Genomic DNA, 20906 nt, shown 5'->3' with positions numbered 1-20906 from the left:
AAATCCAGCAAATTTCGCTCTTTCTCTTTCTCTCTCTCTCTCTCTCACACACACTAGAAATTCAATTGTGATGTGGCAGCAATCACATTCCTCTCTCACTCTGGTCTTGATTTGGAATTCGACTATGCTTTGAGTTTGAGTTGTTGGGCTCTGAAGCGCCATAGTTTATGATCAGTTCAATCAGTAGAATGCGTTTGCCATTGTTTCTGACAAAAAAGTTTCTTTCCACTGCGACAATAATATTAAAGCAGTGTGGGTTTAAATCTGTTTGATATCGAATGTTATTAGATTATTTGTAAATTCTATTATGACTTTAACAAGAATATAATTTCCACTTTGACATTGTTTCTTATGCGGACTGTTTGTAGGTTGATTTCAAATTGATACCGTAATATGCATGGCACGAGACATTTTTCCCAATAAAATATAGAATTATTCAATATGAAGTATTTGTAGGATAGTTCCGAATGTGTTTAATACTGAAATATCGGGGGACCGAGCTTCGCTCTGGAGTGTGAAAGCATAGAAAATTTGTAACGAAAGATTTCCTTTCCAAATTTATACTACTGTCCAAATCAAAATTTAGGTTATCCTACTATCACTCATCAAAATAACAATTTATTCACACTTTAAAAAATACAAACACATCATCAATTACGAATAGATATACTATGATTCGATTTAGAATGATATACTATGTTTGCTTCAATATTTGTTAATATACTATGTACTAAATATTTCAAAAAAAGGGTACTGAGATTTTTATTTTCTTTATATTTATATACTATGTACTATTTTACAGGAAAGCTGCGTTTACACCAAAGTTATTAACAAAATGTTAATAACTTGATCATTATAGATCCTATCAGATTGAACATAACTTATCATACACATGATGAACATATTGTGTTTGTCAAGTTCCGTTCAATCTAAAAGAATCTATAAGGATTAAATTATTAACATTTTTTAAAATAACTTTGGTGTAAACGCAGCTTAACAGCATCTAGTTAATATTTTAGACTTTCTGAAGTAAAAATGTATTCTAAAAAAATAAAAAATAAACAAAAATAAGTTTTTCTTGCTAGATTTTTTTCTCGTAAGATCAGCTGAGGAATAACCCACACATACACTCGCTCACTCACTTCCATTACGGTATTGACAGACGAAAAAAAATCCAGATGTTTTTCCAAGGACGTACTTTTCCTTTTAATGTCCTTCAGCGAGTTATCCCAGGGCTGAGACCTAGTGCAATCGAATTTTCATATCATAAACCTACTTCATTTCAAATTTCGTGAGAATCGTTAGAGCCGTTTTCGATATCCGGTCAAATACAGATATATAACATCCAAACAGAAATTGCTCGTTTAATAGTATAGGATACTTCCAAGTAAATAATCAATTCTATAAATTACATAGAGTTTCAATATGTATAATAGTGATGGAATCAGTGGAAAGTTCTTGTCATTGTTTCTTAAAGAGTTTCTTCCTTTAATGACACATAGCGGAGGCACGGTTGCGCAAAAGCCTGTTTAATTTAAACCGCAATTGAATGCCATGAGTACCAATCAGAGAAGGCTTTTTGAAATTGGCATCTCTGATTGGATATCGGGCATTTAATTCGTGATTAAAATTAAACAAGCTTTTGAGCAACCGGTCCAAAATGTTGGTAGCATCTTAGATGTGTTCCATATTGAATATAGTACCAAATATGGTAACTATATTACTATATGGGTAATATAGCTACTGTGGTACCAAATTGGTAATCAGGTCAATCAGTGGCATTATACTTGATAATTCATAAGTTATCAAGATATCCTATTAGTGATATGCATTATTGATATACTCTCTCCTTGAAAATGCCCGCTAATATCAAATACTATTGACATTTTTCATTCATGGCTAATATTTTCTTGTTTTTAGTGTAATCCACATTTCACTGACACAACTATTATAATTTTAATTTTACATTCTGTTTAATTCAGTTTATTCTGTTTATTTTTTTTACATTCAGTGTTTACGAGTTTGTGTTTTTTGAATAGTTACAAATTTTCTCAAATAACTCAATATTATTCATTACAAGTGGTAATTGAGTGGAATATTTCGAATTAATTTATCAATCTAAGCCATCTAAATTCAAAATTAATAGTTCTAATGCTTATTTTGGACTAAAATTTTATAAAAATTGTACAAGTGAAATTCTAACCTTATCTTGGACTTTGTCACCTATAAATTTGGAAGAAAAATAGCACAAGGACTACCTTATTATTTTATCTTTCAATGTTATTACTTTAGTGTCATATGCTTTGTAAATAAATAAAAATAAATTTGTAAAATTTTGTACAGTGCTATATTCTGTTTTTGTACCACTATGGGTCTCATAAGGCTTAGTGAAAATTGTCATAATTATTGTATGAATAAATAAATAAAAAGATAAATGAATAAATATTTTCTCACATTGGAGATTCTTCGTCTACTATGATACTGATATGAACTTAAGTGTCCAGTAACTTGTTTCAAGATTCTCTAGTTTGTAGAGTTCCAAAAGCCGCTTCCAATGACACCATGGTCTCATTTTAGTAAAATTTAACCAGTAAAACTCAAAATCAGGTAGCATAGTGACAAGAAGCTATTGAATTCAAATATAATCAATAAATCATTATTAATTCATATAAAATTTCAAATTCAGTGCCAGTAGTATAAAGTTGTAACTTGAAGTGAGAATTACATTGATTGCTATTATTTAGCTGTAATTTTGATAATTTTTCCAAAACATCTAAGAGCTTTTATTTACAAAATGATCAATATAATCGTGGCTTTCAAGTTTTCAGTAGATTCAAATTGTAATTTCAAACATTTTTTTAAAAATTAACAGTGCAGATATTGACGAGATAACTGTGAGGTTTCCCTTCTATCCAACTTCAACCGATAATGGTTTTTTGGAGGCAATTTAACGCACTAGATCAGTTCAACGCAATGGATCTGGTGTTTTATTGAATCTCCACTGATAAAATGGGGTTGAGGCTCATTTTGCGGTGAGCGGGAGAACAAAAAGAGAGCCTTGCTGGAGAGAGAGAACAAGAGAGAGTGAGAGCGGTTGAGAAAGAAAGGTAGAATGGCAATCTAAAGAGCAGCATTGTCTTCTCCTTTCAGCTGGTGCTTATTTATCCGATGTTAGTAAGGGGCTTGAGTAGGCAACCCGCAGCACACACTTTTTTCTGCCAAAAGTAGAACGGCACCATCACTTCCTTCCGTCTTTGTCTTGTGGCTCCCCTCGGACACAAACTGAGCAGTGCGCATGCGTGGAATCCTTTTCAAACGCCGCTGTTTGTTTGGGTAACGCGCTCTCGGAAGTCGGTCAGTCGTTGCTTAGCGCTCCTTCAGTGCGCAACTACTTTTCGCCACTCCCGTGTTGCTGTCGATTGTCGTGAATTTATCGTGAATTGAAAGTGAACGTGGTGCAGATTTGTTTTCAGCTGCTACTTATGGTTCGGCGAATTTTGGTGAGTGTTTTTTCTATATTTTGATGGAGCCGGCTAGTTTTATAATAAGATGCTTCATTTAATTATGTCTATGTTATAGGTGGTTTCTATAATATACGGCCGGCTTTCTATACTATAGAAGGTGTTAATATGGAACTGCATTTCTGATTTAATGTTGTTTGTTTCTGAGATAAGAAAAAATGTCATTGACAGTCGTAGTGGTATTTCTTTCATAATTATTGTCAGATCTTTTATGATGTAGATAAAGAGTGACTGACCGGCTTCATAGAAGCATAGAGTGCCGTTTGTACAGTCAAAGTTTAAACTGAATTCAATCAGATGGTGGCTTAAGCTAATAACATAATAACGAACGATACTTGATATGGATTTATTCACTTAAAAAAAATGGTTTAAACCGACACAGTGCGAACATCACTTATAAACAACAAAATTAATCTGGCCTAAATCTGTGATAGAAGGTACAACTGTACTTTTTCGTGAATAATTTATGTTGTTTGTTTCTTCTATCTGAACAATACTGAGCTTGAAATCGTGTAGATGTTTTTTCTACATCTTTGAGATTTCTTATGGAATAAATAGATAGAGATAATGTTACCGATCGGCTTTGCAGAAGCACTGCCGCATTTCTTGATAATGATGTTATATTGTTTTTTTTTTAAATTTGGATTATAATTCGGTGATTGAAATTAGAGATGTTTCTCTGTACTGTTTGCGATATTTTTATGGAATAAGTGAATAGATAAAATGGAAATTACCGGCTTTACATATCTTTTGTATTTCTTCGTAAATTCACGTTGTTTGTGTTTTCGATCTAAATAGTACTGTCATTGAGAATCTTTCTGCGATATCTACGATATTCGCAAGATGTTCATGGAATAAATGAATAAATATGTCAATAGATTGAAGTCATGCCTGATGCAGGATAATTACCAAGTTAAGTACTGAGTTACGTACTCATGAGTACGTGAGTTGAGTACTTACTGAGTCAAGTACTCAACTTCAAACAGCTTTTTTGCATATACTAACCAACATAGATCTGTCACCCTCAGGAAAGTATCCATGTCTTATCTCAAAACATCAATATCGATAAGGAATAATAGTTATTGCCTTATCAATTGTCTACGCGCCTGAGGTTTAATTGGATTCTTAACGACCCTGTTTTATATTACAGTATACTAGTATAAAGTGTAATATTCCAGGATTTCAGAAGTTGATAAGGAAATTAATAAATGGGGCTGTCCATTATGATAATCCTTGTGCTCTTTGTGATTGTGGTTTCCAATATAATATCTTAATGTTTAATGCTGCTTAACTGTGATCTATATTTTGTGTAACCTCAAACAATATCTTGCATCATTGACGATGAGAAAAAAATCATACTAATATAATTTCATTGTCATTAAATGAGGAAATAACCTGTTCTATCAATAATTGCTGTAGATCCCAATTTACACAATTTCAATGATCACTCTGTGCCTTTATATTCAGTAATGAATTGTAAATAATAATTTGTATACTAGGTTTCATGATTGAATTGAATTAGAATAGATTGAACGTAATTGTTTAATTGATTTAATTTTTGTCGGGAAGTACACGGGTTTTTCAAATGTCGTATTTGATGTTGAGTGTATTCCAAAAAGTTTAACGTCGAAAAGTAATCTGAAACGTGACTTTTTAAAAGTTGCCAAAAGTCTTACTAGTCATCAAGTTTACTCACTAGGCAAACAGTTAGTTCAAACTGAAAAAATGAACTATTAAATAATTGAAAATATTCTCTTAATATACGAAATAACTATAATTCAGATTGAATGAAATAAGATTATTCGTAGAGGTAAACTTGAATTCTACCCAAACTTGTTGAAGATTGAACACAATTCCCATCGAGAAAATTGGAAGTATTCGTAGAAGTAATTTCATGAACTTCTTGGATTTGAATATTTCCAGAGCATCTGAATAGAAAACAATGTGCAACCAAAATGAGTAAATAAAGATAACACATTTATGGAAAAGATCAGAAAATCATGTATCATTATTATTCCCGGTAATGCATATTAACAAATATTTCTACATATGATGAACCTGATTGAATTAAGCTCAAGTCCGACAAGAATTTTATTCAGCATTAGGATATATTATCCGTAAAGGAAATAATAATTGTCTAGTTATCGAATATAATCGGGAATGACATTTAAAAAAAAATTTTGATTGACAGAAATGTTTTATCAAAGTTGTAAAGATAAACCACACCGGGTATTACGAGCCAATTTTTGACAATCTTGAGATAAAAACATTTTGTAGGCCTACACACTTGTTTAAATACAGTTGCTTGATGAAATTCACAATACATCTAATTACTACAGAATACATTACACACATGCTCCTTCCCACTAAATTCACACAATAGTGTGTTCAGGTGAGAAAGGCAAACATAATTATTATGATCCCCGTTAATTACAAATATTAAATTCCCTAATACGGACTAAATTAATTGCGTTTTGACAGTCAGTTGTGAACCACAAACAGCCATTACTGTTTGCTCTCAACATTTGTTAACAGCTTACCACACGCACGCACATACACATAACAAGCTGTGAAATGAACTCTGATAAATCAACATTATTATACCATACACCATCATGGCGAAAAAGGTTGGAATATGTTGTTCGCAGCTTTAAAAAGTTGTGAATCGTAAAACCCGTGATAAAATGACTATAAGGGGTTTATGGTCCGTAAATCATGATTGAGGTGGATATCTCAATTTTTTGTAGTATTAGTTGCAATGTCTGTTGTAATTCTCCCTTTTGCAATAAATTACGCTGAACTAAGGTAGTTGTTTTGGAGCGAATTTTTGTACGTAGATCTGGCTCTAATTCTCGTTAGTAGTACAAGAGTATTGTAGTCTCATAAAAATGAAATAGTTCGACCAACAGATCATTAAAAGAACTCATGCAATTCCACTTTTTGTAAAATATGTATTATTTATAAATTGATCATAAGCATCTTAAGCATTTTTTTCATACTTTAATGTGGTAGAATTGATGGCATCAAACTATTTTATTTTGCAAGAGCATTCTCTATACCATCCCACATTTTTACTTCCAATTGAGTGACAGTGTTATTCCTAAACGATGAAAGAAGAAAGTTAGAATATAACTAGGGAACTTCTTAGAACAATATGCATATTAGTCACAATCTCGAAATTTGAAAAATTTGTACTGTAATTGGTACAAAGACTCTCGTAAAGGAGATAATCGACAACAGAGAGGAATATTACTGGAAATTCGAATTCTCCCTGCTATTTGATTCTGTTATTAAAGCTCATCTTCGCGAATATGAGCATTAATAACTGATTTTGATTCTAATATTGATTGTAGTTTTTAGTAATTTGAGCTATCAACCACATTTCTTCACTAGTAATTGTTAATTTTTACAATCCATTTGATTGGTACACAGATATTCGTGGAGCATCTTTCTACCATTTTCTTGTACATAATTTCTATTGTGTTTGATGTTCCATTCAATCATTTTTCTATCGAAAAAGTTTTACAAAGTTCGTGATGGAGAAATTGTGTTCACTCGTTGGATGACCATTGTAAAATCACGTCTTTGCATTACCGTCAGATTTCACCACTGATGAATTCTGTTGCATTGGTTCCGTTGAATTTAGTGATGAGCAAGCAAATATGATTTTGTTTAATTTTAAATTTTGTGCAACTGGTCCGAAATTTCAAATCTCTATTATCGAAGATCAACTATATGCCACAGATAAAAGAAAATATAAGGGGTTTTCTCAATAAAATCAAACGATAGCTTAAGAAGATAAGCCATGTTATAGCCTAGAGCGTTCATTTTACAGTTAGAGCGTCCTAATAGTTCTTTTTCTTGAAGCTATGTGACGCTGGTAGTCTCTCATACTGAATCTGGATCTGAATACTGTACCGTTCCTACATTCCTCCGGCCAAAATAGTAATAATGGACAGTAGTCGACAGTAATTGGCTTGAGTTAACAAAAATACGGCTAGAAATTTGCAACATAAACTACCTATAACATTGGATATCTTCTTAACTATCTCTCCTCCACGCTTCAACTATCAACTATTAACTATTTATAACACATAGTAAAGAACAATAAAAATCTATATGAAGGTTTCTCTTAATAATATATGAATTGATTCTTCCGGTGTCGAAATATTTATCCCTGAATACATGGTTAATCCCTAAATACATATTCCTATGAATATACTATCTAGTTAGTAGACTATACGATGTTGTTAAAAGTTTTGTCGAGTCAGTAATCCACTAGTTCAGATTCCAATAGTGAGCGCTAACGAAACATGGCTTGAGATATCGACTGATATTCCGAGTGCCAGTTAGCAAACAGAATGGCTGGATAGATATCGAGAATTCCATAGCGGGTGAAGGTGCCATTGGTTCATGGAAATGCAAATTCCTTCTACAGTCTGGTATTCCATGACACAGACCCCTATTCCCTCGCTAGGTAAACGATGGAAATCCTCAGGGAAGGAAACCAAATTCACCAGGTAGGAATTCAGGGATCGGAACGCATCACAATCTGAGAAGAAAGGGAAAATATTATTAGACCACGAGAGGAATTCTGGCATCATTGAGTGGAGCCGCACATTATTACGAGGGAACATTCTCAACGAAAACATAAGGCTTATTACATTTCAAAGTGTAATGCGTGAGCTCCAAGAGATCAGGTTTATTAAATTTGGAAGTGGAATTTGCGATCAGATGTAATCCGTGAGGATAATCCATTATCGGGCACTCTGGTTGGCGATTTTATGGCTCCATCTGAGATTTATCGATTCAATTACTGGGTTCGGAAAGACCACATTTGTGAGGGTTAGGTGAATCTCGATTAGGTAGTTATCTTCGAATTGTTGAAGAGTGATAACCTTTTTGTAAGAAAGGGCATTTCAGTCGAATTCAATGTCTCATTCTGATTCGAATTTCTAGGAACAAAAATTTCATTCACTTTTTTATATGTAATATTCACACATATTATAATCTATTATAAATTATATAACCCTATTACCATCTACTATCTTTATACATAAAAATGACCTAATGATTGAAAGAATGTTGAGTGTTAAAAAAGAAAACCAACCAGAGTGCCAGAAAGTACTTGTTGATTAAAAAAAAACTATTTAATAGACTCGAAAAAATCATCAGATATACCAATTTGAGTATATTAAGAGACAAAATATGAATATAATTTATCCTATCTAGAAGTGTCATTCTTCAGAAGAATAACTGTTCTCTTATTTCTTCAAACCGTTGAACATGATTCGATACTTTACTATTCTGGTGATCGGAAAGTAACTCTTTAGGTAACTAATACAAATTGTATATATTGTTATAGCTTTTACAAATTTTACTTCACAACTCTTGTTCTAGATTTCTTATTTAAGATATTTTTCTACAGATGTTGTAAATAAATAGACAAGTTTACTCACTTATTGTTAACTAGCAGGTAACCCGTGCTTCGCAAGGGCCTTCTTAAAACTTGACGTAATGAAATCTAGAAGAATTCAAAATATGCCTATGAGAATCCTCGGTTGATTAAGAATTTATATGCTGCATTTCAAGTAAATCAGTATGATCACCTTTCAATTAAAAGAAGAAGTTGGATTCAAATGGCGGAAAAAATTTGGGCGTGACGGAAAACCTGTTTTTATCATTCGAAAAGGATCCCCAATCATACGTATCTTCTAATTTCCCTTTTAAGAGAAATCTTCTGCTGCTTCCATACAAACTGGAAGCATGACAAATAATTGAAAACTTGACAAACTGAAAAATTGATGTAATCAAATCTTGGAGAATTTAAAATTGGTCTATAACCACCCTCGGTTAAGCAAGAATCTATATTCAAAATTTCAAGTTAATCAGTCCAGTAGTTCTGATGTGATAATGCGTCAAACATAATTTCCCTATACATTTACATCTGTATAGGCTACGTTTATAATCCAGTTCTTTCCTTTATTATAGTATAGAAGATGATACATGGATGGATGATCATTGTTATTATTTTGTATATTGATTATATTGTATAAAAGATAGAATAAGTTGAATAGTTTCCCCTTCAGAGGGAGTTTTGGCAACCCACAAAACTCATTTATCATTTGAAGATATAACGAAAAGGTGCATATGACCTTATTTTTTTGCTCAGCTTGCCAAAATACCCCTCATTCCAATATTAAAATTTTCGTCATTCTATCAGGGCTCGAATAATTTTGAAATTTCAATTAAATAAAAATGAAAGAATATAATTTCTTTATGTAAATAACAACACCTTCATTCAAAGACATATTAACTGCATGCGTTTTCATATTGCCGATACAGCATTGATGAAACTGTAGACGTTTATTTAGCACTTTGTTTAAAAAATTGTTCTAGCTGAAAAATTAATAATCCATGCCACGTGTAGGCCTAGACATTGCATCAGGAAAACGAAGTTTCAAAACGATGTTTTTCAGGTAGAAAGCAATATAGAAACAGATGTTCCTTTTTTGATTTCAACCATATGATTTGGTGATTTTTTAATGAAATCGAATGTACCATTAATGAAATTTAAACATTAATTCTGAAAAATCTAGAAGGAAAATTGAAATTTGGGCTTCCAGGTGCACGAGATTGATATTTTTAGAATCTATGTGCAAAATTTGGAGATCTGAATCATTCCCGTTTTTCCGGTATGCAATCCATAAGTTGACATGTTTTGATGCGAACAAACGAACACACGAACAAACGAACAAACACAACCCTACTCTCTCTTATTATATAGATGTAATGCTTCAAGTCCAGTCACCTGTTCCTATAACTACTCAACTTCAAATAACCAACTCCTCTATCGCACGTATTTGACAAGGTTCAAACGTATAACTGCATGTATCCATAGAAACGCGAACCAATTGCAAAGTAGGTTAGTTCCTCCGAAAAATGTAATCTCTTTCCAATTCAAATCCGTGCAAAATGTTATGTCAGCAATATTTATGGAGCTGTTTCTCGCAGCGTTTTTCCTTTCGCCGCTGAAATACCGCCTTCCTCCAGACTAAACTAGAACTCGCCAGCATATGTTGAAACAGAGCTGTCATTGATGAATGCATCGCTCATTCTTTTGTGTTGTAAGCGGAACGCAAACGACGTGAATCAAACATGAGTTGTTGATTTGCGAATTTCGCTCACTGCTGCTGCTGCTGCTTATGGCACAAAACGCGCTGCGTAAAGAAATGAAAAGCTGTGAGAGGTGTGGGTGAAGGTAGAGGTGGAGGTGGAGGTGTAGGTGGAGGTTCAGGTGGAGGTGGAGTAGGAAGAAGGCGAAAAACATTATGATCGGAAGTTGAATCGACTTGGCGGTTTGCCAGGAGAAAAGCCACGGTAAAGAAATGATCCCGGCTGGAGTCTGTTTGATTTAATACTTTGACTCAGCAGAGCACTTTGGCCTTCCTTATATTATGCGATTGGAGATGTAGACCTGGAGCTGCCTGATTTAGGTGGCTGATGCGTGAGTGTGTGCTTGTGAGAGTGTAGCTTACCTGATTCAAAGCCCTCTCATACGTCTCACATGCAAAATTAATGTCCTACATCTTCACTAAGATGTTAGACCTACTTTCGTTTGAAATACAGACCGTCCTTTGCTGTTTGTGTTGGGAGGAAATCGCGGATACCTTATAAAATCCATTATATCCTTACCTTATCTCTTTACTTGGTTTGTGAAATATTCTCTATATCTGGATAAGAGACTTTTATTGGTGTTCAGTCTCGAATATATCCTTGGCAGAGTCTTTCCACCAAAAATAATGTTTCAGGAGTAAATTCTCATTTTTCTCCGAATAATGTTTTTTAGAAGGTTAATGTTCCTTTTCCTTATTCAATCGCATTTGGATTCTTGTAAAAGTATGTGGTTTCTTTCACACATTCGTCTTTTGAATTTATAATACTCATCCATTCCATCTCATCATTGAATCATACCATCATTTCATATAATCTATCCATTGGATCAGACGTTATAAAAATGGATCAAAAGTTATGATATTGAGGAAATAAGAGAGGAAATTTAAAAAAAACGAGAAATTGTCAAAAACCACAGATTTTATTGATAGTTCGAAAGACCAGTTTCGGTTGTTACACCATTGTCAATCCCCAAAAACTGCCAATATGAAAATCCAAATCTCACATCGTATTCATCTCACATCTCACATCTTTCATTGGACCAGACGTTACAGAATTTGATGAAAAGAATAATATTAGGCAAATTAGGAGTAAATTCCCTTGAAATTGTCAATATAGAGGACCAAATGAAGGCTATTTTTTTCTATTTTATTCAAACTTGTATGTGGAGACTCCCACTTAGAAGACGATCAAAACTTGACTTTATGGTGCTTAGGAAGAGCTCTTCACAGAACTAGCACAATTTTACATACTCAAAATGCCAAATTTATTTTAATCTAAGATGGATATCCAGATAATTAAATACTTATCATTATCTGATGATTAGATAATGAAGTTCCACTTAAGATGTTACCACTTTAAATTTCATTTATTGCCAATTAAGAATATTCAAGACATATTACAAACTCAAACTTAAAGAAGATGATTCAATTTTTTTGTGGTGCTTAGGTGAAATTGACCACAATTTCTATATAATAAATCTACCTTCCCCATTTACGGTGATTACAAATTATTGGAAATGGTTTCTCGAATAAACTAGCACTCTTAGTAAATACTATCACGCCAAGCGCAATACTTTTTGAATAGGGTTGCAGGATGAGCGGTTTGTAATCATGAATATAACACATCAGCTACCATGCAGAAGGCCTAACCATTGCATATTCTTCTCAATAGGTAATTCAGAGAATCTCGGATAGAACTGTAGAATTGAATGAGGTCCTTGAAGCTCATCTGGGAGAGAGAAATGGGTTGGGAGGAATGCTGCTTATTAGAGCATTACTTGATAACAAGTTGAGCAGCCTCTCTGGTGCTACCCTCTTGTGGCAGCTACTGTAATCACGACGTGGAGACTAGATACAGTTCTTGCTCATCGAGGTAAAGCCGCATACTCTTATTTGAGCTTACAATTTCAACGGGATTAGAATCCGGTTGTACAAGTGTATGTACAGCCTCTGGTTGTACTAGACGGAGTACGGAATGGTTATATGAATTACGGAAATGTTATACGAAGTACGGAAGCGTTATACGAAGTACGCCGACTGCATTTCCAGGAGTGCACTTCACTGGGTTGGCTCTCAACTCCACTGTTCCGGAAACTTTGTTTCGAGATTATTTGAAGCGGCGAATCTCACTAAAGGAACTCTGTGCTAGTCGTCGAGATAGGAACTCGAATTAAGTACAAACATCAAATGTGGAGTCTCCACCTAAAGAACCAAGGCTCTATTTAGTACCATCCTGTGATCATTCTGATGATGATAGAGAATGAGTGTTTGGGAGGCTGGAAATTTCAGTTAGAGATCTAAGAGAGGATGAAAGTAAACTCCAAGTGTAGCTCATATGAAAACGATATTTGAAACTAACAGGGTGTAATTTCCATGTGTGATTAATATATGAGTAGTTGATATATTATATTATATTAATTAAATTGGTGATACCAATGTAAGTGGTGCATCACAGCTTCACAGTAAAGTACTGAATATCTGCTAATGTATGATCTTATGAAATTCTCTGTTCTCACCAGCACTTCGCACCCTAGAGCTGTGTATAATATTTTTGTTACATTGTGAAGCTATGATTCTCATATACTGTAATTACAAGTGCTTTATAATGAGTTGTAACTAGAAATTGGATGGAGTAAATTTTCGCCAGTTTGACTTTCCCAAATAATTCGAAAGAAAATACCAGATTATGGGTCTCTGATAGCTGTCCAGATTCTATAGTGAGGTCCACGTTATAATGACAGTATTTGATCAACTTTGGTTTTGGAATACTTGTCTATCATTCGACAAAGCCGGTGGTACTACCCTTTTCTAGGTTCACAACGATGCCAATTATGTTTTTGACACTGTAGAAATATAATTAATTGATTCAGAGAATCGGCATCGCTATTATCCTATCTTTATCCACTGCCATTCTAAAGTGGACCTTACTATAGAGAGATGTAATCCTTCAAAATGTCTGTAAAGTTCGTGAAATGTTCCACAAATTAAAAAAACCAATGTCGCTTTACTGCACGATTATCATCGACAAATTATTGTCTCTCATAGATTTTCACATCATTGCTCAACAGTATCGATATACTGTGACGCTTTCTTTTAAATTCACTTTATTTCATTTGCTTATAGAACTCACGATTCCAGTTTGCTGCTTGGAAATTAGGTTATCCTGGATAATTCTATGTATATTGTCTCTTACTTATTATTATTCATCTATTATTACCTACCATCCTTGTTCTTCCAAAACAGGATTCAATATTAATATATGTTTCAATCAAAAAAGTATATCAAATCTATATAGTTTTCAACTTAATTTCTGATTTTTGAATTCATTAGTTCAATGTATTTCTAGTGTTTGTGTTCCTTGGTACTTGTCCCATGCTTATTATATATTATATATTCATTTATTATCCATGATGCCAATTATCATTAAATTAGGAGAAGCTGAATTTAATACAAGTTTTCTGCATTAATGGGTGATCATGGTCAGCATTGATGAATGATCTTTGAATAGTTCCCAGTTGGTAATCCTATACTATTAAACGAGCAACTTTTGTTTATATGTTTAGATGTTTGGATGTTTAGATGTTTTGATGTTCATATGTTTGTATTTCACCGGATCTCGAAAACGGCTCTAACGATTCTCACGAAATTCAGAACATAGTAGGTTTATAATATAAAGATTCGATTGCACTAGAGCTCATCCCTGGGAAAACTCGCTGAAGGACATTAAAAGGATAATTACTATTCATCCTTGGAAAAACAGCTGATAATAATTATTTTGTCGTCTGTTGATGATGGAAGTGAGTGAGCGAGTTCATGTGTGTGAAAATTATGACTCAGCTGTTGAACTTTTGTAATCATTCAATCAGGTACTTAGTGTCGGTTGCAAAAAAACCGGATTGTTCTCAATCCTGATTGATTCCAGTAGATTCATCTTTTTTATATGGTCTTCTCTGATTTGGTTCACGTGAAAATTTAACCGGCTTTTGTGAGCGAAATTTTTGCATTCCTCTGGGAATTAATCTCAATTTACTGTGATTATATAGAACATTTCTGTATGAATGTTATGAATGTTATTTATTATTATTTCCTCTTTCGTAATAGATTTTTTATGCTTTCGTACTCCAGAGCGAAGCTCGGTCCCCGATATTGATTATTTATTCCAGTATGCTGGATTAATATTATCATAGAGAAAAGATGGCTTGTTATGTTGTTAATTCCCTCAATAATTAATATGAATATCCTGCTGCAATATTATTACAATTCAATCAAATTGGTTCCAAATCAGAATTTGAACTATCACTAATTGGATATAATTTGAACTTTAATTGATTATTCGCATTCCTGCATGTTGATTGCTGTATTCTCTGCCCTCTTCCAATTCATTCGTGTTCAATGATTCCATCAACATTTCAATCATAGTGGTAGTCATATTGACAGGCTATCATGATAGATTGTAATATTTGTTGATTTATTGAGAACTAGTAATTTCAATGTGTTTCTCCAAAAAATCACAAAATTAATTCCATGATCAAGATTCGAAAAAACTTTCCAATATGAAAATTTCTCAAGAATATCTCACTCAGCGGAGTTTGGACTCCATTATCCTCTCTCTTACACATAAATATAGAAACCATGCTACAGCTGCTCATAAAAGTAGCTCATAATATCAAACAATTGAGAAGTCCAAGCTTTGAAAAAACTATGAAATTTCATGAACAAAAAATCAAACACACTATCAGATCAGAAATTTAAAAAAATCACCGTTTAACGAGATTCAAATTTTGAAGGTAAGAGTATGTTGAGAGAGTTAGTAAGTATTACATTATTAAACCTTGTGTTACTAAACCTATCTCCTCGTAAATACATAATTTGAAGTAAATATTCACTAAATACGCACACGCAGTAGTAGATTCGTGGTGAAAAGTAAAATTCCAGCTTCATCTGCTCGTACAATATGACCTCATATCCTCCGAAAACTCTCAGAAAATGTTGATTGAATGAAGAGGTTGACGATCATCTCGGGTAATGGCCAATGTGTGACGTGGGGATGTCGGACTGGAATTTCTGTGAGCCATAGATTAGGGATGAGGTTCGGATAACGAGTTTTTCGAAATTTGTATGCTGGGTTTGCTTGCTCGGTTGTAAGGACGTCGTAATGCACGTAGATGTCGGGTAATAGCATCTGTAGTTAGAGTCACTTTGAACTGTCAGTATTTGGTTGAATGATAAGGCTTTTCTTAAGGAATGCTGACAGTTCTGAGTGAATCTCTCCATAGTCACTTGGAACTGGCAGCATTGATTGGATAGGGATCTTGGTGGCTCCTTCAAGGAATGTTCACATAAATGTTGAAATATCTGAGTGAATCTTACCGTAAGTTGAGTGCATCGTGTGTATGTGTGTTTGAGGAAAAATAAAATCTTAAGGAAGTTTCAATCGAAGTTATAGAGAGACAAGGGTACGAGCAAGATACTTGAGACGTTGGAGAAGAGTAGAAGAAAAAGTGATCGAATAAAAATAGAAATACGAATCCCAGAAAATGGCATTAATGTCCGAAACATGGTGTGATAAAATAATTTAAAAGGGAACTGAGATTTGTATTTATATTTATTAAAAGTAGTGTAGTGTAGAAAAAAAAAACAGTGATAGAATATTATAAATGGAGTATTATAAGTTGTACAGTATGAGTAAAGGAGTATTTAAGGAGACAGAAAAAGAAGAAGATGATCATGACAAAGAAGAAGATGGTGATAATAAAAGAAAATGGAAAATAGAGCTGAAGGTGAAGAAGAACTGAATATGAAGAGTGAAAGACGTTTGGAAGGGAGAATATAGTATAAAAAATAGATGATTGGAGAGGAATGGAAAAAGAGTGAATGGAAAAATAGAAAATTTTCAATAGGAAAATAACAATAAGAAGAGGAAGAATTTTGAGTAAAGAAGAAGAAAACCTTTGAAGATGATATATTACGATGATATATTTTAGACGAAAGATTTAAAGGAAATGACGATGAAGGAATACTTTACAACCTATAGAAAATGAACAGGAGGAGAATAATGATACGTTTTTGAATAAGGATGATAGCAAGGAGAAGAAAAAGATGAAGAAAATGGAGAATAAGAAGAGAACTAATAACCGCTAGGATTTCATCTCAGGATGAGAAAAGTAGTTTAAATGACTATCAAAGAAAGAGGTTAATAGGAGAAGGAGAAAGAGAGGAAGTAGGAAGAAGAAGAAAAAGAAGAAGAAGACGAAGAAAAATGAGAAGCAAAAGGCAAACTTTGCGTTTTAAAAACGAAGAAAAAGAAAAAGAAGAAGAAGACGAAGACAAAGACGGAGAACAAGATAAGAAGACATAGTAGAATAAGGAAAAGAGGAGAATGTAGAAGCAGGCGTACTTGTTTTATATGAGAGGTGTGTGCTGAACTGAGAGTTAGGATTCGGAAACAGGAGAGTGAAGAAACTGGTGAGCTGAGAAGACAGAAGGAGAAAGCGATTGAGGGAGAAAGAGACAAAAGACCGAAACAGAACGAAAGAAGAGAGGAAAGATGGATAGAGAGTGAGAAAGAAAGAGAGACAGTGACTACTAAGTAAAGTGAGTGTCTGAGGAGAAATGTGTCGCGAGTTTCGAACAAGTTGGCAAATGCAATATAGCAGCAGAAGCAGTCAAGTTGAGACCGGGCCGTGACGAGTCGAAAACGACTTAGGCCTGTCCATCAACCAGACGCTGAGTAGTAGGCCGGCTGCCTATTCTATGATTCTGGCTGCCTGTTTTGAGAAGTAGAAGTAGAATCTTGAGAAATTGAATAGTTACCAGATGTTGGGTAACATTTGATAAATGTTGGGTAGGGAGAAGGAGGATGAAAAAGTGTGGAAAGAGAAAATAATAGTGAGGGTAAAGATACGTGGGAGAAGATAAGTAGAAATTTCGAGAAGTAGTACGTTTTTCTTGATTCTGTTCGATGGGTATTATAGTATATATCCACTTTTAGTCTTGAGTAATGTTATAATATTTGTAGTTTTCAATCGCACTCACTGCTGGCGAACAAGTTCCACTTATTCCGGTAGTGCCTTTTTATATAAATTTATCCACTTATAATATTATTTATAGTATCTATAATATTTTTAATGTAAGTACTGATTGTAAAATGTTATGGCAAATAAACCAATTTCAATTTCAGATGTAGAATCAGTAGCTACATTGAGAAATTGAATAGTAATTATATTATGTTTCTCTTTGGTGGGTTTAAGAAGAAGGAGGATGGAATGTGGCAAGAGAAATAAAAGATAGTTAGACAGAGAGAATTAGGAGAAAGGAAAGTGGAAATTGAACGGTAAAGGAGGTTGGATATAGGAGGAGAAGAGATACTAAGAATTGATGAAAATATAAGTGAAAAGTGAAATGAAAAGTGAATAGAGTAGAAAGGATAGGGAGGAACAAGATATTCAGAGGAAATGACAAAATTCAGAAGAAAAAGTAGGAGGGAGAATTGTTGAAGGAGATTAAAGAGGAGATGATAAAAGGAGAGGTGAAAAAGTGTAAATGAAGAGCAAAAAGTAAAAGTCGGTGAAATATATGGTAGAAAAAATTGTAGTAAGAAGGAAGAAGAGTTCAAAGAAGAAATAGACTTGCAGTTGGAAGAAACGTGGAAGATTGAATAGCGGAAAAAGGAAAGAGAAAGAGGATGGTGGGTAATGATAATTGAAAAAATTATAATATGAGAGGAAATAAAAAGTACGACGTGTATTCACTAGAGATAAAGAGATAACGAAGAGGAATAAGAGTGTGAGATTGATGAAATGTGTGATTAAGTTTGTTACTCACACTTCGCTAATTAGTTAAGTTAGTGTTAGTTACTTAGTGTATGTCATACAAGACAAAGGGAGGAATATCGATGGAGAGTGATGATACTGTGAGGAAATATACCGAAAAATGGGGAAGAGGAAAGGGACAGAAAGCGTAGAGCTTGGTGGGCTAGTGGGTGTATGAGAAAAGCATCGATTCAAAGGGAGTATTGATGAAAACAAAATGTTGAACTTCAAAGAAAGATATAGGAGAAAAATACAAGTAGAATACAACGAAAGAATTGAAAATTACGATTAAGAAAAAACGATGCGATATTGAAAGAGAATGAAAAGAAATATAATAAGTTTGTAATTATATTTTTTTCGTTAGAGTAGCCCTAAATAGAAATGAATAAAAATCTAGCCTATTGTTATTTTTTAATTTTATTCATTTACTAGATAATGATATCATGGCCGAAACGTGACGTAAATAAACAAAATTTTAAAAAAGGGTACTTGGATTTTTATTCTTTCCTTATAAGTTAGTAGGTATGGAGGTGAAGATATATGAAGGATTTGAGAGAAATAATTCAAAAACTAGAGCATGAGGATAGGAGCTGGATAGTTCTGAAGTGTATTAGAGGGGAGAGAAGAAGAAGAAGAAGAAGAAGAAGAAGAAGAAGAAAGAAAAGCGGATGAAAGTGAAGGTGGAGTATAAGTGAAAGTGGAAACTGTCTCTCCGTAGACAGTCGCAAACAAGGGATTTTCTCTTGAAAGAAACAAAATGCTCCTCTTTCTGTTATATTATTGACTGCTACGTCTCGTTTTTGCTGCTCTCGTTTTGATAACTTGTGTCTTCCCCCTGCTCTTCTTCCCGTTGCTGTACTTTGAAGGCGACATCCGAATAGAATCAGCATCTTAATCCCGAGACATGTTTGACAAATTGCCGAAATTCGCTCACCTGATGCTCTGTTCTGTCCTTCTTTTCTGTTATTCCCTTTCTGTAGTTTCCTTTTCCGCTGTACATGGAAAGTAACTGGAATGCTGTGTATTGAGTTGGGTATTTGGTGGCACTGTATTTCGAAGAGATGAATACAGGATGTGTCGTATTCTTTTATTCGGCTGTTTGCAGTTTACAGATTTGAAGAACATTCAATCGAGACCTTGGTATGTTTCCCTTTGTATATTCCAAATAATTTGGTCAAGGTCTAAAGTGATTGATAAAACTACTTCAACAAACTCTAATACCTCAGTGATAGCATTCTCATATACACTAAATCAGATGACTTGAATTCGTAGCATTTTTATTATAGCAATCTTATTATACATTGAATGAAAACGTATTGATATTTTCCAATAACTAATTCATCAAAACAATTGAATGTATGATTGTAAATAATGTATAATGAATAAATAATATACAATTGAATACACTAGCTACGGTTGTTACACCATTACAAATCTATACTGAACTGAACGCTGGAGCATTGAAGAGCAGAATATTTTATAGTATGGGTAAAACCATAGAGAAACAATAGCATAAGTAGATATCGCATTGTATAGGGCGTTTATGTCGCAACTTTTACTGTTATCTCAAGCCTATAGTCCACGTAGCTCTTTCCCGTGAAGTTTTATGACACTGGTAGTCTCTCATATTGTGCCTTTCATACACTCTTACCCGGTCAAAACAGTAAAAATCGACAACAATTGACAGTAATCGGCTTGAGATAACAGTAAAAGTTGCGACATAAACGCCCTATATCATGGGATATCTACTTACAATAGCGTTTCTGTATGGTGAAACGTTAAGCCCTACAATTGGTCGTCATCTGTTGGCCAATGAAGGTTGAACTCCACTCTCATTGGCCGAGACAAGACACGCCCAAGTACCTCTCCAAATATGGTCATGAAAAGCGTTGAACAACAAAAGAAGAGAAACTTACTAAGTAATAAAATCAAATTGGTAATATGAGAGAGGATGAAAGAATATTCCATTTTGAAGTAAGTAAAGGCAAAAATACAAGAATTACAAAAACATTGTTGAAATTTAAAAATCTGAAATTCTTAAATCTTTGATCTTTCAGATTCGTTCGCTCATTGGTTTTTATCGAAATTGATCATATCATTTTACAGTAGTTGAATGTGATTGGATTTTCGAGAAACTGGCCGTTGAGTAGACCCAGTAGCCCGGTAATTCAAAATATGCTGATTCGACAATAGTTTGTACAAATCGGAACATTGATAGTGTTACCAATAAAAACCGTACAATTCAAGTTTATTGGTAGCAAATTTCTAGAACTTTTATTTTTCATCAACTCGAACTCTTAGTAATAATGTGATATTGCATCGATGGAAACAAGAAGGGAAGATCAAATCACTAATGAAACAAACCAGACCATAAATACCAAACTACAGTAATAGAAAAC

The 20906-nt window shown here is 33.7% G+C and overlaps 1 protein-coding gene across 2 annotated transcripts in view; it reads left to right on the top strand.

Moving 5' to 3' along the window:
• Positions 1-3346: 3346 nt before the first annotated feature.
• LOC111049519 (insulin-like growth factor-binding protein complex acid labile subunit) overlaps positions 3347-20906 on the top strand; it is a 301718-nt gene continuing 284158 nt past the window's right edge. Inside the window, exon 1 of one of the 2 annotated variants that reach the window (XM_039423387.1) lies at positions 3347-3500. The gene's annotated coding sequence lies outside the window, so the exon portion shown is untranslated. The remainder of the gene's footprint in view (positions 3501-20906) is intronic. The other variant, XM_039423388.1, reaches the window with a different exon arrangement.

The sequence above is a fragment of the Nilaparvata lugens genome, chromosome 3 (genome assembly GCF_014356525.2).
Source record: "Nilaparvata lugens isolate BPH chromosome 3, ASM1435652v1, whole genome shotgun sequence".
Taxonomy (NCBI): Eukaryota; Metazoa; Arthropoda; class Insecta; order Hemiptera; family Delphacidae; genus Nilaparvata; species Nilaparvata lugens.
This window is presented reverse-complemented; position numbering and strand designations above follow the sequence as displayed.